The sequence below is a fragment of the Moschus berezovskii genome, chromosome 24 (assembly GCF_049115385.1).
Source record: "Moschus berezovskii isolate FMDL1 chromosome 24, NW_MosBer_1.0, whole genome shotgun sequence".
Taxonomy (NCBI): Eukaryota; Metazoa; Chordata; class Mammalia; order Artiodactyla; family Moschidae; genus Moschus; species Moschus berezovskii.
In genome coordinates, this window is record NC_142483.1 from 46,507,855 (window position 1) to 46,524,444 (window position 16,590).

General features: G+C 46.6%; 2 pseudogenes; both read right to left on the reverse strand.

The window, feature by feature from the left end:
• Nucleotides 1-214: 214 nt before the first annotated feature.
• On the reverse strand, nucleotides 215-14,182 carry ZNF662 (zinc finger protein 662; annotated as a pseudogene).
• On the reverse strand, nucleotides 6,563-7,342 carry LOC129547630 (enolase-phosphatase E1 pseudogene; annotated as a pseudogene).
• Nucleotides 14,183-16,590: the final 2,408 nt, after the last annotated feature.

The window sequence follows — 16,590 nt, forward strand, 5'->3', positions numbered from 1 at the left end:
GGATAAGGATACCTACATTACAGGATTAAGAAAAATTAAGGAAAGTAGGTAAAACAGTTAGCACAGTACCTGACACAGAGTAGGTGCTCAGCTAAACGTTGCCTAGTATGAGCATGGCTGAACAGGGAGACCAGTCTTGCTAAAGTACAGGGTATTCACTCAGAAGGGGTGAGATAATACTGGTTGTTGCAGTCCAGCAAACTGTGGGCCATCATTTCATCTTGTGGTTGGGGTTTCTGTAGTGTAAGAATTATAAACAAATATCACCATTACGCATTCTCTACTGTTCTAGAAGGTGAGAAGTCTGACGGTTATAGGGTTTCTCTCTAGCACGGCACCTTTGATGCATAATCAAAACAGGATTCTAACTGAAGGCCTTCCCACAGCTGTTACATTCTCAGGGTCTTTCCCCCGTACGGAGTCTCTGATAACAAGTGAGAAGTGCCTTGCAAATAAAGCTTTCCCCACGGTCAGTACATTCACGAGGCTCCTCTCCAGCGTGGGCCCACGGGTGCCGAGCAAGACCGAGTTCCCCATGAAGCCTTTTTCAAAGCCCTTACATTCGTAAAGTTTCTCCCTGGTGTGAATTCTCTGAAGTCGAAGAAGGACTGGGTTCCAGGTAAAACTATCCCCACATCTCTTACAGGTGTGGAGCTTCTCTCCACACCAGGGAGAAGCCATGTACCTGACACTGTGTATGGCTTGTGTTCTGACTAAAGCCCTTCCCACAGTCCTTACATGCAAAGGGTTTCTCTCTGGTGTGAATTCTCCGGTGCTGAATCAGGTTTGACTTCTAACCGAAGGCTTTAGCACATTCTTGACATACGCGTGGTTTCATCCCAGTGTGAATCCTCTGGTGTACAATGCAACGCGATCTAAAACTGAAATTCTTCCCACATTCCTTACATCCATAGGCCTTCTGTCCATTATGAACTCTCTGATGTTGATCAAAGTCTTCCTTTTGCTCAAAACGCTTGCCACCTTCTTCACGTATATAGAATGCCTGTTCACTGAGGCTTTTCTGATGGACAAGGTGAGTATTAACAGCGGTGTCCTCTGAACGCTCTTCTACTAAGATCATCTCATCTTTGACAATCACTGCTGTGATGTCATGCGTAGTGTTCTCCACACTTGCCCTATCTAGGGTAGTCAGGCCATCTCCCTACAGTGCTTTTCTCCCCGTCACAGGTTTTTCCAAACCAGAATTCCTGGGAGCCACGGAACTGGGGGCCACTCAACAGCACCGTGTGGTCCTGTGCCTGCTCGTGAATGTTCTCCTTCAGGATAAAATGTTCTTTCTCACTCTTCAACACCCGCTCTGAAAGAAGAAAACAGAGCTGCAGATGTCATCTGCACCCATGACAGAGAAACTAAAGTCATCAAGCAGTATTAACATGTCCATTTTTTTTTCAAGTGCCACCCCTGTGTCTAAGCAGGAGGGGAGAATGAAGGTTGGGGGAAAGATTGCTAACACAGATGACCTGAAACTTGAGAGTAATAAGAATATAAAGGACAGGAAAGAGAGGTTCAGGGAAGTTGCGATTCCATCAGTTCACCCAAATACAAAAACTTGTCATTCATTTTAAAAAGTCAAGAAGAAAAAGGAAAGACTAAGGTCTCTGCACCTGCCCCTAGGAGCTGAAAGCCAATTCATATAGAAAAGTATCCTGATAGAATTTCAAAGAGCTGCTCCTGAGGCTGTGCTGGGAAATCACCATCTCTTACTTCCCTTCCTTCCTATCCATCATAGCCTTCTCTTTTTATAAGGGTCAACAATGAGTCTTTCTATGGCATCCATAAAAAGGGCCTCATAGCCTCACTCAGCCATTTCCAGAAGTCACTTCTAACTCTAATGATAAACACCTAAGGATAAAACTCTAATGATAAAAATATGTAAAGAACATATTTACAAAGGTCCACTCTAATAAATTCAGAATTAGTTAAGCTCTGTCTCTTTGTAACTTCCATCCAAGCCTGTAGAACTGTAGATCAATTCTACAATTTCCAAGGGAAACTGAGTAGGGACATGAGCTCCAAGAAGGTCTACTGCAGGTCAGGGAGTTCGGGTTTTGCTCAAGGAATAACCTAGCTATTAGCTTTCTGTCTAAAGCAGAGGTGGGATATTCCCTTGAGTGGTGGCAAGAATAGGTACTGAGATCCTGAGAGAATCTAGAGGACACTGCAGTTCCCTCCCTACATCCATTCTCCTCCCCCTCCCCGACTAGGGAGTAGCCAGGCCCTTTGGGTGGGAGTAATCTGGTCCCATCACTTCATGGGAAATAGATGGGGAAACAGTGGAAACAGTGTCAGACTTTATTTTTTTGGGCTCCAAAATCACTGAGGATGCTGATTGCAGCCAGGAAATTAAAAGACGCTTACTCCTTGGAAGGAAAGTTATGACCAACCTAGATAGTATATTAAAAAGCAGAGACATTACTTTGCCAAGAAAGGTCCATCTAGTCAAGGCTATGGTTCTTCCAGTGGTCATGTATGGATGTGAGAGTTGGACTGTGAAGAAAGCTGATCGCCGAAGAATGGATGCTTTTGAACTGTGGTGTTGGAGAAGACTCTTGAGAGTCCCTTGGACTGCAAGGAGATCCAACCAGTCCATTCTAAAGGAGGTCGATCCTGGGTGTTCACTGGAAGGACTGATGCTAAAGCTGAAACTCCAATATTTTGGCCACCTCATGCGAAGAGTTGACTCACTGGAAAAGACTCTGATGCTGGGAGGGATTGGGGGCAGGAAGAGAAGGGGACAACAGAGAACGAGATGGCTGGATGGCATCACAGACTCAATGGACATGAGTTTGAGTGAACTCTGGGAGTTGGTGATGGACAGGTAGGCCTGGCGTGCTGTGATTCATGGGGTTGCAAAGAGTCGGACACGACTGAGTGACTGAACTGAACTGAACTAAATCCCAACTCCAGCTTCTAGCATAGGCCCCCACTGATATAAGCCAAGCAAGCTTTCCCATCTGACTCACTACATGAGAGACCCGTTCAGGGACCAGCAATCCAGGCCAAGTCAATCAGTGCACAGCTTCCACCTGGCTACGGGACCAATTTAGAGCCAAGATAAGACTTAAGATGGTGCAACAGAGCAACAGGTGAAGTGTGACTCACAATGGTTAGAGCCTAAGGAAGGCCTGCCCTGTTCCTCCCCACTAGGTGTGAAGAAGCACAGTCTGGTTACAACTACTAATCACCTTACAGCCCTGAGAGGAGCCAGACTGTACACAAACTAACATATGAGGAGACAGAAGAGCAGAGACTGAAGTTCTGATCAAAATCTATGCACTTCCCAATTACACAAAACAATAAGTTCCTCTTTAATATTTAACCCAGTGTGAACTGGGTGATTACTTGCAATCAAGGGTATCCTAACATGGAAAGACTTCCAGACACAGGAAGGAACTGTGAGAATGGGAAATTGGAGAGCACCGCTCAAGTCACACTGTGTCCACGCAACAGCCTCTGTGGGAAGAAGATGAAGCGGGCCCGGGGAGGCAATAAAAGGACATGGTTCTTAGCAGGAAATTAGGAGCAGGAAAGCCCTGTGTTGGGCCAAGACAAATGGTAGGCTTTCCTGTGCTGGGCCTAGACAAATGGTAGGCTTTCCTACCAGAAATCCCTGAGCTGGCTCAGGGTTATTTAGAATGCTTGATTTCTCATGATAAAAATGGACATGATACCCTCAAAGGGCAGTCAGAATCTTCTGCTGCAAGATTATAAGCAGGCCAGGATAGATTAAAAAAGGGGGGGGCACCTCAGATCAGAAAGCAAACAGAAAAGTAGTCAGGGAGTGAGGATAAATGGTGGTCCTGAAAAGAACAGGGGAGATGGGGAAAAAGCAAAACAGATGCATGCAGATGGCAGAGAGGAGCCAGGATGAATAAAGCAAGGACTCAGGAAGATGGAAAACCACGGGAACACAAGGAAAACAAGGAATCCCACCGGTGTCGACAGCAGCAGGTTAAGAGAACACACTCCTAGAACAACTTAAAGCTCAAGACAAGGGAACTGCTCAGATGACCGGCACATGTCCTCTCTCACCTAGGAAGATGCCCCTGGGGCTCTCTCCATTCAGAGCTTCCCGAGGAGCCAAGCTCCAGGGTGTCCCCCTCGCTCCAGCTGGAAAATCAGAGCCAGTGTAGGAAATGGACACGCTGCCTGTCGGGAAGGAATCGGGACAGGCAGGTAAGCAGGGTGACACAGAGCAACCCCAGGGCTCCTCCCAGGCCTATCTTCAGGGGTGGGATGGGAAAGAAGGGTAATTACTAGGGGGAACAAGAAAAGAAAATCCAGGGAAAGGGGCAGGGGTACTCAGGTGAGAGGGATCCGGAGGCTCCCAAAGGTCAAGGAAGCAGACAGGAAGCGATGCTCAACAACAGCGTGAGAGAGCAGAGATGACTTCCCTCATCAAGAAACACGCACCTATGGACACCTTATCTTTGACAAAGGAGGCAAGAATATTCAATGGAGAAAAGACAATCTCTTTAACAAGTGGTGCTGGGAAAACTGGTCAACCACTTGTAAAAGAATGAAACTAGAACACTCCCTAACACCATACAGAAAAAATAAACTCAAAATGGATTAAAGACCTAAACGTAAGACCAGAAACTATAAAACTCCTTGAGGAGAACATAGGCAAAACACTCTCCGATATAAATCACAGCAGGATCCTCCATGACCCACCTCCCAGAATATTGGAAATAAAAGCAAAAATAAACAAATGGGACCTAATTAAAATTAAAAGCTTCTGCACAGCAAAGGAAACTATAAGCAAGGTGAAAAGACAGCCTTCAGAACGGGAGAAAATAATAGCAAATGAAGCAACGGACAAAGAATTAATCTCCAAAATATACAAGCAACTCCTGCAGCTCAATTCCAGAAAAATAAATGACCCAATCAAAAAATGGACCAAAGAACTAAACAGACATTTCTCCAAAGAAGACATACAGATGGCTAACACACACATGAAAAAATGCTCAACATCCCTCATAATCAGAGAAATGCAAATCAAAACCACAATGAGATACCATTTCACGCCAGTCAGAATGGCTGCTATCCAAAAGTTTACAAGCAATAAATGCTGGAGAGGGTGTGGATAAAAGGAACTCTCTTACACTGTTGGTGGGAATGCAAACTTGTACAGCCACTATGGAGAACAGTGTGGAGATTCCTTAAAAAACTGGAAATAGAACTGCCATACTACCCAGCAATCGCACTCCTGGGCATACACACCGAGGAAACCAGAACTGAAAGAGACACATGTACTCTAATGTTCATCGCAGCACTGTTTATAATAGCCAGGACATGGAAGCAACCTAGATGTCCATCTGCAGACGAATGGATAAGAAAGCTTTGGTACATATACACAATGGAGTATTACTCAGCCATTAAAAAGAATACATTTGAATCCGTTCTAATGAGGTGGATGAAACTGGAGCCTATTATACAGAGTGAAGTAAGCCAGAAAGAAAAACACCAACACAGTATACTAATGCATATATATAGAATTTAGAAAGATGGTAATGATAACCCTGTATACAAGACAGCAAAAGAGACACAGATGTATAGAACAGTCTTTTTTTTCTTTTTTTTTGAGTGAAGAAGAAAATGCTTTTATTTATCACATGAAAGTGACATGACATCCCATTAGGCTGAACCAGGATAAATAACGCTGTTATAAAATTTACATTTCTTGCATCCATTTCATATTAGATATCAGGGCTCTAGGTCTTTTGGACAAATTTCAGTAAACCATTCATTTTTTAATAGTAAACAGGAATTAACATATGTTCTCAAACTGTGCTACGAAGTAGTTAGCTGGGTATCTCTGAAATCTGTAACAACGGGCAGGATCAGGGCTGTCTGGTTAAACCTTCGGAAGCACAGTTCTATTTTAGCTATTACATTAGTGCATCTTTTCCACTGGTAAGGCAACTGCTCGCTGTGGGCACCACAATGATCAGCAAGTTTCTTAAGTAATAAACACTTGGTTAATCAAGACTCACATGCATTTTCTTTCCCAACTCTGCTCTCTTCTGGAGCAGAAACAAACAGCTTTGTCATTCGTAAATAGAGAGATTAATATAGTTTCAAATTAGGTTGTTGTAATCTTAAGCTCACAATTTAAAAGGGGAAGTAGATTATTATTAGGAATGTCTTTGAAATACTTCTAGTTTCAAAATAACAAGGCTTCTGAGAAACCACTCAAACCAACCTATTTTGATCCATGACTTGATAAACATTAACACATTTGATCTGTTCAGTCATAATTTCTTCTCTCAACTGCACGTCACCCTCCATAAGGGTTAGAATTGTGGTCCCAAACAATTTCTACATATAGAGCATCTTTAAAATAAGTTTCCTTTTCACTGAACTGAGATTCTTTTCTCCACTTACGTGCTTGTGAAAGGAAATCTGAACATACACACACTTAACAAAACTTCCGTGCATGTTTATCTGTATTTTTTAAGCAAATGCCTTTTACCATTAGAGCAAAACTAGACGACAGGGACGATGCTGTGCAGACAGTCCGGTTCCTCGGGCCCCTCCTCTAGATTGAGGAGGGCAGGCGCAGGTCACTGAAGGACTCGATGAGCTGAAGTGGCTCTTCTCATCATCAGTTAACCCCGCGGTGCCCGGCCTCACCACCACAGCGACATGCCTGGCCGCCTCCTCTGCAGCGCTGGCCTCTCGGGAAACATCCCTCAGAAACAAGTTGTTGGTTGAACAGCCGATGCTGCTGGCGATCTTTCGGTAACTCTCACTCTCCACTTTGTGTCCAATCTTGGTATCAAAGTGACCATCCACAAACTCAAGAATATCTCCCTCTGTAGAATGCCCATATAATAGTTTCTGTGCCTCCACGCTCCCTGAAAAATAGATATACACCTTCATTCCAGCCTCTCGCCACTTCTGACGGCTGGAACCACGTCTTCAAAGAACTCTGCTTTCACGTGCCCAGCCTTGAACGCCTCCCTCCACATGTGGCCCTGCAGCTGTTTCAGCGCCCTGGTCTTCCGGTCCAGGGACATCTGCCAGCACACAGTGTCCACCACGGCCTGGATCATCCAATGCGGGTCGTCCGCCCCAATACCAGAGGCTGCCGGATCGGAACAGCCCAATCCAGGTGGGAGTCCTCTTCAGCCTGTTTCCTCAAAAGACTGACATCCTGTTGGCACTCCTCTTCCTCCCAAGGTGTCTGCAGATACTCTTGAACATTTTCTTTGACGTAAGGAAACAAAATGTCCTTCACGAAAGCAATCGGGGTTGTGGTACCTTCTATATCTAACAGGATCACAGTGACTTCGGCGGGCACCGAAAGCACGACCATTTCCCCACCGCCCCGACTGCTACCAAGAGAATCGGCCCACTGGTAAGAGAGGGCGGAGGGCGGCGCCGGCAGCGCCCCCAGCAAAGGGCTGGGCTTCTGGTGGCCCCGAAAAAGGGTCCCGGAGCGGATAACCGCAGCGCGGCCTGACGCACGAGGCAGAGAGGGCTGGTCCGCGCCTCCGGACGTGGAGAGAAATCCGCAGCCCAAGGACCCTGAAACTCGCCCTAGAACAGTCTTTTGGACTCTGTGGGAGAGGGTGAGGGTGGGATGATTTGGGAGAATGGCATTGAAACATGTATATTATCGTATGTGAAACGAATCTCCAGTCCAGGTTCGATGCATGATACAGGATGCTGGGGGCTGGTGCACTGGGATGACCCAGAGGGATGCTATGGGGAGGAAGGTAGGGAGGGTTCAAGATGGGGAACACATGTACACCCGGGGCGGATTCATGTCAATGTATGGCAAAACCAATACAATACTGTAAAATAATTAGCCTCCAATTAAAATAAATAAATTAAAAAATAAATAAATAAAAAATAAAAAAATAAACTGGGCTTTCTTGGGCCCTCCCTCCCTAGAGCTCTTGAGTTCAAATGTCTGCGTGAGAATGCTTACTATTGGGTTGCATCTCCTAAACTGAGATGCCAGGGAACTGAGGGCTCAGAGGGGCACGAGGAATCGTCTCTCCATCTGTTGTACCCACAGCACATGGGTTAGAAGGTCAGAGACTCTCAGTCGGGGATAGGGATGTCCTATATGAGACCCAGAAGGATGCCAGGACTTCCTGCTTCGCAGCTACCACTAAGGTTGTGTCATTAAGAGCTCAGGAGCTTGAAGTTGCCACTCAGCTGAGGGTTTGTTACCAAAGAGTACTAAGCTTTTGAGGAAGAAGGAGCCAAGAAATCCCAAAGGGTATAGGCAGAGTCCAAAGGGAAAGACCCTTACCCAGGGAAGCCACAGCCCCATAATTCTCCAGTATCACCTCCCTCTGAGTAGAGGCCAGGTGGTCCATTCACTCTCAGAGAAGTAGATGACCACGTCCTCAAGGGTCACTGACTCCTGAAACGACGTGTGTTCAAATGCCACAGGACAGTCCTAGGACCCGGGCCTGGAGTCAGGGTAGAAGAGGCACTAAGAGGTACTGGAGGGGACGCCCACTGAGTTTCCAGATTCTGAATGTTGAAGGAACTCTCAGCAGATTTTTGCCCCCTACTTATAAAGATATAAGGGATCAGCCACCAATCTTCTCACGTCTCTTCATTTTTACTTCGGCAAACATTCTCTCTTCTTCTTCATGAGTCTCTGCAAGTTTTCCCTTTTCATTCCCACATGAGCTCTGGGAGCCAGCCTTTCTCCACCACGTGTCCTGCTCCTGCAGAGGTCACCAAGCCTGGATAAAAAGACCAGCTACCACTGATTGAGCCTGAGCCAAGCACTATACACACACTACTCTGAGTGTGTCTCATGGCCCACGAGGAGGGTGTCTGATCCACCTTACAGATGAGAACCTGAGGCTCAGAGACTAACTCTCCCCCGACCAGGTTACAGAGTTCTGAGACAGAACTCAGGCCTGCCTGGCCCTCTGGCTCTTACCTGCCATAGCACACTGCCTTCCACCCTCACTCCTGCCAGTCCTGCTGCCCTGCGTGGGTCTCTCGCTCGTCCCTCCCTCCCAGTTACTTCCAGCAGCCAAAGAGACAGCTAAGGACACCTCAGACACTCAGGCTGCTGGAGAGGCTCTACTCAAAAGGGCAGAGCCCAACTGTGACTACTCCCTGCACATTCCCACCCAGTACCCTCCCTAACACACTCAAAGACTTCGGCTGGCTCACCTTTGCCTACGGAAAAAAGTCGAAGTCCTCTGCCGTACAGACAATTCCAGTCACCGTTCAGGGACCCAGCTGACTTCCCAAGGATCATCTCCTGCATGACCACCCTCATGCCCGATCCTGTCACCATTCAGTTCTGAACCCAAACATTTTCCTTGTCCAGCTCTGTGCCCTTAGACCTGCAGCCTCCGGCCCCCAACGCTTCCTGAAGATCCAGATCCTCCCTCGTGTTCATCTAAAAGTGTTAAGTGAAAGTTGAAAGTTGTTACTGGCTTCAGTTCAGTTCAGTTCAGTAGCTCAGTCGTGTCTGACTCTTTGCGACCCCGTGAATCGCAGCATGCCAGGCCTCCCTGTCCATCACCAACTCCCGGAGTTTACCCAAACTCATGTCCATCGAGTCGGTGATGCCATCCAGCCATCTCATTCTCCGTCATCCCCTTCTCCTCCTGCCCCCAATCCCTAACAGCATCAGAGTCTTTTCCAGTGAGTCAACTCTTCGCATGAGGTGGCCAAAGTATTGGAGTTGCAGCTTTAGCATCAGTCCTTCCAATGAACACTCAGGACTGATCTCCTTTAGGATGGACTGGTTGGATCTCCTTGCAGTCCAAGGGACTCTCAAGAGTCTTCTCCAACACCACAGTTCAAAAGCACAATTCTTCAGCTTAGCCGTGTCCAGTTCTTTGTGACCCTATGGACTGTAGCCCGCCAGGCTCCTCAGTCCATGGGGATTCTCCAGGCAAGAATACTGGAGTGGGCAGGCAGCCATTCCCTTCTCCAGGGGATCTTCCCAACCCAGGGAACGAACCCAGGTCTCCTGCACTGCAGGCAGATTCTTTACCATCTGAGCCACCAGGGAAGCCCGTTCATCTCAAGACCCACCTCAAACAAAAGCAGCTCTGTAAAACCAGTCGTGGAAGTTCTGTCCATTCATCCCGCGCACAGCGTTCTGTGGACACCTCTACACCAGCGCTGGTTCAGGCCTATGCATCCGCTTCCCCTGCCGCCGCAAGCCTGGGGGATGACGGATCCACTCTCCCTGTTCCTCGGGTCCCTCCACTCAGGACTGTATCCCAATTTTCCCGTCGCCTCACTGCCTGCTTTCCACCCCTCATCTGGGCCTATAGCCAGCTTCCTGGCATCCGCTCACCTTTGACAACATGGCTGTCCCAGCAGCAGGTGGAGCGCTGGGCTGAAACGGGCCCCACTTCCCAGGGCCACCGGCCGCTGGCCGAGTCAGACCGGGGGCGGCCGGGTGTCTGGGAGGAAGGTTCCAGAACCGCTCGGGGCTGACGTACCAGCCATCGGCCCGGGAGCGGACCTGAAAGATGCAGCCTCACGCTCCAGCCAGCCCCATGTGCAGCTCTCCACGTTCTGCGTTGGCCAGATCGCCGCACTCGACAGGTGGAGGCTGGCGCACTCCTGCCTTTTCTGCTTCTCTAGGATGGAGGAGGGCTCCACGACTCTGTGGTCCTCCGCCGAGCGCAGTAGGAGAGGCCAGGAGCCCAGCTCTCCCAGAGACACTGACGCTGAAGAATTCTTCTCTGGCCCATTTCTTCCCACTGACCATGCTTCTCCATCTCCTTGCACCTTTGCAGGATAGATGCTGATATAACATAGCCCACACTTGCCTTGATTAGGCCTCTTCACAAATCCTACTGTGTGCTGGATATGCTCACCTTTGTGTCTCTAATATCTGCCCCAAATCTAGCACTTCTTAGGACACAGTTTCTTCAAGTGCCATAGAATGTCTGTTGAATAAAAGGATGATTAAACGTTGAACCAGTTTTTCAGTTGAAGTAAGGCCCAAAAAGAGGAAACGACTTACCTACAGTCAGAGAGTATGCCGGGAAGCTAAGCTTTTAAAGAAAGTTGTGGAAATAAAGGAAAACCTCAGAGATGAGAACAACCAATGGCTATTTATTCAGAGATCAGCCGCCATACTTGCATTTGGCAGAGAAGTGGAAAGTTTAATAGCAGGGAAAAAGGAAGGCTTCAAGTATGTGCTGAGTAAATATTCTAAGTATAAGGCCTTACTAGAAGCAAAGCATCTTATGTGACTGGTTAGGAGGCATTATTCAGACTCTGGCTGTTTAGGGATGATTACTACAGGGATTACTTTGGCTTCCTGGAGTGATTGCTACAGACAGTAGTTTGACCTCTTGGATTGAGTATTGCCAATAGTGTATTGGTTTTCTGGACAGGCTGCTGCAGATTGAGAGTCAGAGTTCCATTTTTCTATATGGTCTGGCCATTGTCCATTTGTATATTCAGTGTCTATGACAAAGCCTTTAACTGTGTGGATCACAATAAACTGTGGAAAATTCTGAAAGAGATGGGAATACCACACCACCTGACCTGCCTCTCGAGAAACCTATATGCAGGTCAGGAAGCAACAGTTAGAACTGGACATGGAACAACAGACTGGTTCCAAATAGGAAAAGGAGTATGTCAAGGCTGTATATTGTCACCCTGCTTATTTAACTTATATGTAGAGTACATCATGAGGAACACTAGGCTGGAAGAAGCACAAGCTGGAATCAAGATTGCTGGGAGAAATATCAATAACCTCAGATATGCAGATGATACCACCCTTATGGCAGAAAGTGAAGAGCAACTAAAAAGCCTCTTGATGAAAGTAAAAGAGGAGAGTGAAAAGGTTGGCTTAAAGCTCAACATTCAGAAAACTAAGATCATGGCAATTGGTCCCATCGCTTCATGGGAAATAGATGGGGAAACAGTGGAAACAGTGTCAGACTTTATTTTTGGGGACTCCAAAATCACTGCAGATTGTGATTGCAGCCATGAAATTAAAAGACGCTTACTCCTTGGAAGGAAAGTTATGACCAACCTAGACAGCATATTAAAAAGCAGAGACATTACTTTGCCAACAAAGGTCCGTCTAGTCAAGGCTATGGTTTTTCCAGTGGTCATGCATGGATGTGAGAGTTGGACTGTGAAGAAAGCTGATCGCTGAAGAATTGATGCTTTTGAACTGTGGTGTTGGAGAAGACTCTTGTGAGTCCCTTGGACTGCAAGGAGATCCAACGAGTCCATTCTAAAGGAGATCGATCCTGGGTGTTCATTGGAAGGACTTATGCTAAAGCTGAAACTCCAATACTTTGGCCATCTCATGCGAAGAGTTGACTCACTGGAAAAGACTCTGATGCTGGGAGGGATTGGGGGCAGGAGGAGAAGGGGATGACGGAGAATGAGATGGCTGGATGGCATCACTGACTCGATGCATGTGAGTTTGAGTGAATCCTGGGAGTTGGTGATGGACAGGGAGGCCTGGCGTGCTGTGATTCATGGGGTCGCAAAGAGTCGGACATGACTGAGCGACTGAACTGAACTGAACTGAGGGTGAATAAAGTAGGAAGATGTCTGCTTCACAGGAATTCAAAATCAGTTTCAGGTACCTCAGGAACTGGAGCTTACAGATACCATACCTATGGAAAGTTACAAAGAAGCCCTCATATGAACTCCCTGGTTTATTAGTTGGTTGGTTGGTTTGAGAATACTGGAGTAACTCATAAAAGGACAATAGCTGATAGTCTGCGGGTACTGAGAAGGAAGCAAAGACTCTTAACTTGGGGAAGATCATTATGAAAGATGCTGGCATACAACAGTTTGTTGTATGTTCACCCCATGATTTTCCTCAGGACCAGCTGGAGAAAACTGAACTGGTGACAAAACAGTTGTGGGAGTTGTAGCTCAGAATAAGGAGCCCTCAAATACCTGATTTACCAAGTTATGGTCCACCTGAAAAGAGGTATCTTATGGCTATGATCAGTGTTTGGTTCATATTTTTTTTAGAAAACTAAAGAGGCAAGGAAGAGTCTGTCACATTTAATCCCATATTTTTAGTCTATTATTCTTCTCTCAAACACATGGCAGCAGGCAAGGTCAAGGCCAAGTCCTAATTGATTTGGCCAGTAAAGATGATCTGTCATTTTGAGATCCATATAATGTATTAATTACAAAAACAGCAAAAGGAAGAGTAGGCAAACATCCCAATCCCCCAGGTCCTTGTCCCACACGCCAAACACAATGACACGAAAACAAAAGGGGGCTGGATGACTGCAACATGGGTTGTGGGATACACTTTGCTGAGGAGTCAATTTTAGACTGCAGCTAAACAGTGCTGTGTTGTTGTTGTTCAGTCACCAAGTTATGTCTGACTCTTCACGACCCCATGAACTGCAGCACTCCAGAACCCCCTGTCCCCAACCATCTCCCGGAGTTTGCCCAAGTTCATGTCCATTGATGCCATTCAACCATCTCATCCTCTGTCGCCCTCTTCTCCCTCTGCCTTCAGTCCTTCCCGGCATCAGGGTCTTTTCCAATGAATCAGCTGTTCACATCAGGTGGCCAAAGTATTGGAGCTTCAGCATCAGAACTTCCAATGAGTTTTCAGGGTTGATTTCCTTTAGGATTGACTGGATTGATATCCTTGCTATTCAAGGGACTCTCAAGAGTCTTCTCCATCACTACAGTTCAAAAGCATCAATTCTTCAGCGCTCTGCCTTCTTTATGGTTCAGCTCTCACAACTGCACATGACTACTGGAAATTAGTTACAGTGTTATAGTCTGCAGTAAACCAGAGAAGAATGGGAGAGAAAGTCCCATTACTTACCAGAATCTGGAAGGCAATGAGAAACTGTCTCATAACAGCCTCCCACAGGGATAGGGACAGAAGTGGCAGATGGGCTGAAAAGCTTGTAAAGATCCTCTTATGTTCTGGAAGGATCACAAGGTGATCTGCCAAGACTCAGATTAGCTATAGTTCAAGGCTTTGCCTGCATGGCCTATATATTGGCCAAACCAATAGATATGAGTGAAACTGCCAGGGCACCATGGTAGAGCCAATTCTCCTACAACTTTACCTCTTAACTTTTTGCCATGCAACGTGTGCAATTTTAGTTCCCTGACCAGGGATCAAACCCATGCCCCCTGCATTGGAAGCATGGATACTTACCCACTGGACCACCAGGGCAGTTCTCAGAAGCATGTCACCTGTAGGTCACCAAATACTCTAATTCATTGTACTGAGAGAGGACTGAGCCGAATAGATTCCATTTGTCTTGGGCAGCATTGGACAAGAGTGACCGTGATTGTGACTCACAGTAGTATAACCAGGCTTACTGTAGGAAAGACCATGGTGGGGCTCCACATCCAGAACTAAAAGTGTCATTAATCCATGTGGGACAAGAAAAATTGGCAATGGCACATACCTCAGCTAAACTGGCCAGTGAGAAATCCTGGGCAATACATTTGTCCATCATCATTCATGCTAGAGAATTCAAGAAAATCAGTGCTCTGTGAAAAATGTACAAGAGACTCCAACAGTAACTGTATAAAGCTACAGGGAATTATGTCAATGACTAGAAAGTTAAATCTGTTCTGCTGTTTTTTGATGAGGCTGGTCCTTTCTGGAGTCAGTGGCTGTTGGGTGGATTCTGAGAACTTTTAAACTAAGATCATTTACTGGCCAGTATGCTTTTGAACTGTGGTGTTGGAGAAGACTCTTGAGAGTCCCTTGGACTGCAAGGAGATCCAGCCAGTCCATTCTAAAGGAGATCAGACCTGGGTGTTCATTGGAAGGACTGATGCTAAAGCTGAAACTGCAATACTTTGGCCACCTCATGCGACGAGTTAACTCACTGGAAAAGACTCTGATGCTGGGAAAGGTTGTGGGCGGGAGGAGAAGGGGACGACAGAGAATGAGATGGCTGGATGGCATCACCGATTCAATGGACATGAGTTTGAGTGAACTCCGGGAGGTGGTGATGGACAGGGAGGCCTGGCGTGCTGAGATTCATGGGGTCGCAAAGAGTCGGACACGACTGAACGACTGAACTGAACTGAACTGAACTGAATCAAATTGAGGGTAGTGGCAAAAGCCTGGGTTAAATTGGCCAGATATCCTACAGACAAAAGCTAAGATAGATTAATGATCTCTGCCTCTGCTCCTGACTTCCCAGAGTCTAAGGTGTTTTTGTCTTCCAAACCAGAATTGCTCCTCTCCTTCCACAGCCATAGGACCATTACACCCAGTCTCTGGAACAATCACTTCACCTTTCCCCCAGTCCTCTCCACGACTTCTCATACTATATGCTACAGCTCATCCCTAGTTAGCTAAGAAGTTCCTTTCTTATATAATGCATAACACGCAAGACCATCTCCCACCGTCTGACGTGTGAGCCATGCCAAGACCACATCAGAATTATCACCTTGTAAATTCCTGATCACTCTTTGTGACCTCATGGACTACATAGTCCATGGAATTCTCCAGGCCAGAATACTGGAATGGGCAGCCTTTCCCTTCTCCAGAGGATCTTCCCGACCCAGGGAGCAAACCCAGGTCTCCCGCATTGCAGGTGGATTCTTTCCCAGCCGAGCCACTAAGGAAGTCCAAGAACACTGGAGTGGGAAGCCTATCCCTTCTCCAGGGGAATCTTCCTGACCCAGGAATTGAACTGGGGTCTCCTTCATTGCAAGTGGATTCTTAAACAGCTGAGCTACCACGGAATCCCTACAATTACCTATAATTGCCCAAATCTAATTACATCTGTAATTTTTCATCTGAGTACTAATTTCACTATATGCTGGAACCTTTGGTTTTCATTTTCATTCATCTCAAGGTATTTTCTAATTTATCTCGTAAATCCTTCTCTCAGGAAAGCATTAGGAAGCTTGTACATAGATTCTTGCAGACTCCATGTGTGTCTTTTCCAATGATGATTTGGCTATGCATCTTTAACACACCACTGTAATTTTAGTTATGAGTAAAACTATAGGCCAAGTTCTCTGAGCTCTTCGAGGCAATTCTCTGAATGTGATGGTGGACCTAGAGACCCATGACATGGGTTATGGGAACTAGATTTCATAACAGATGTTAAGCATTTCGCTTAATTCTTGACTCATGAATTCTTGACTCAATTCTTAAAATAAAAATGGTAAAAATCTTAAATGGTAAAAATGTAAGTGGTCATGGTGGCAAGAGCCATGACCAGCAGAGGGCCATGAACAGGACAGAGACCCAAGCTCCCAGATTTACTGCCATAGAGTGCCTCCAGACTGAGGACCCCCAAAGCGCCAACCTAAAGTCGCCATTCAGTTCAGTTCAGTTCAGTCGCTCAGTCGTGTCCGACTCTCCGCGACCCCATGAATAACAGCACGCCAGGCCTCCCTGTCCATCACCAACTCCCGGAGTACACTCAAACTCATGTCCACAGAGTTGGTGATGCCATCCAGCCATCTCATTCTCCATCGTCCCCTTCTCCTCCTGCCCCCAACCTTTCCCAGCATCAGAGTCTTTTCCAGTGAGTCAACTTGTCGCATGAGGTGGCCAAAGTATTGCAGTTTCAGCTTTAGCATCAGTCCCTCCAATGAACATCCAGGATTGATCTCCCTTTA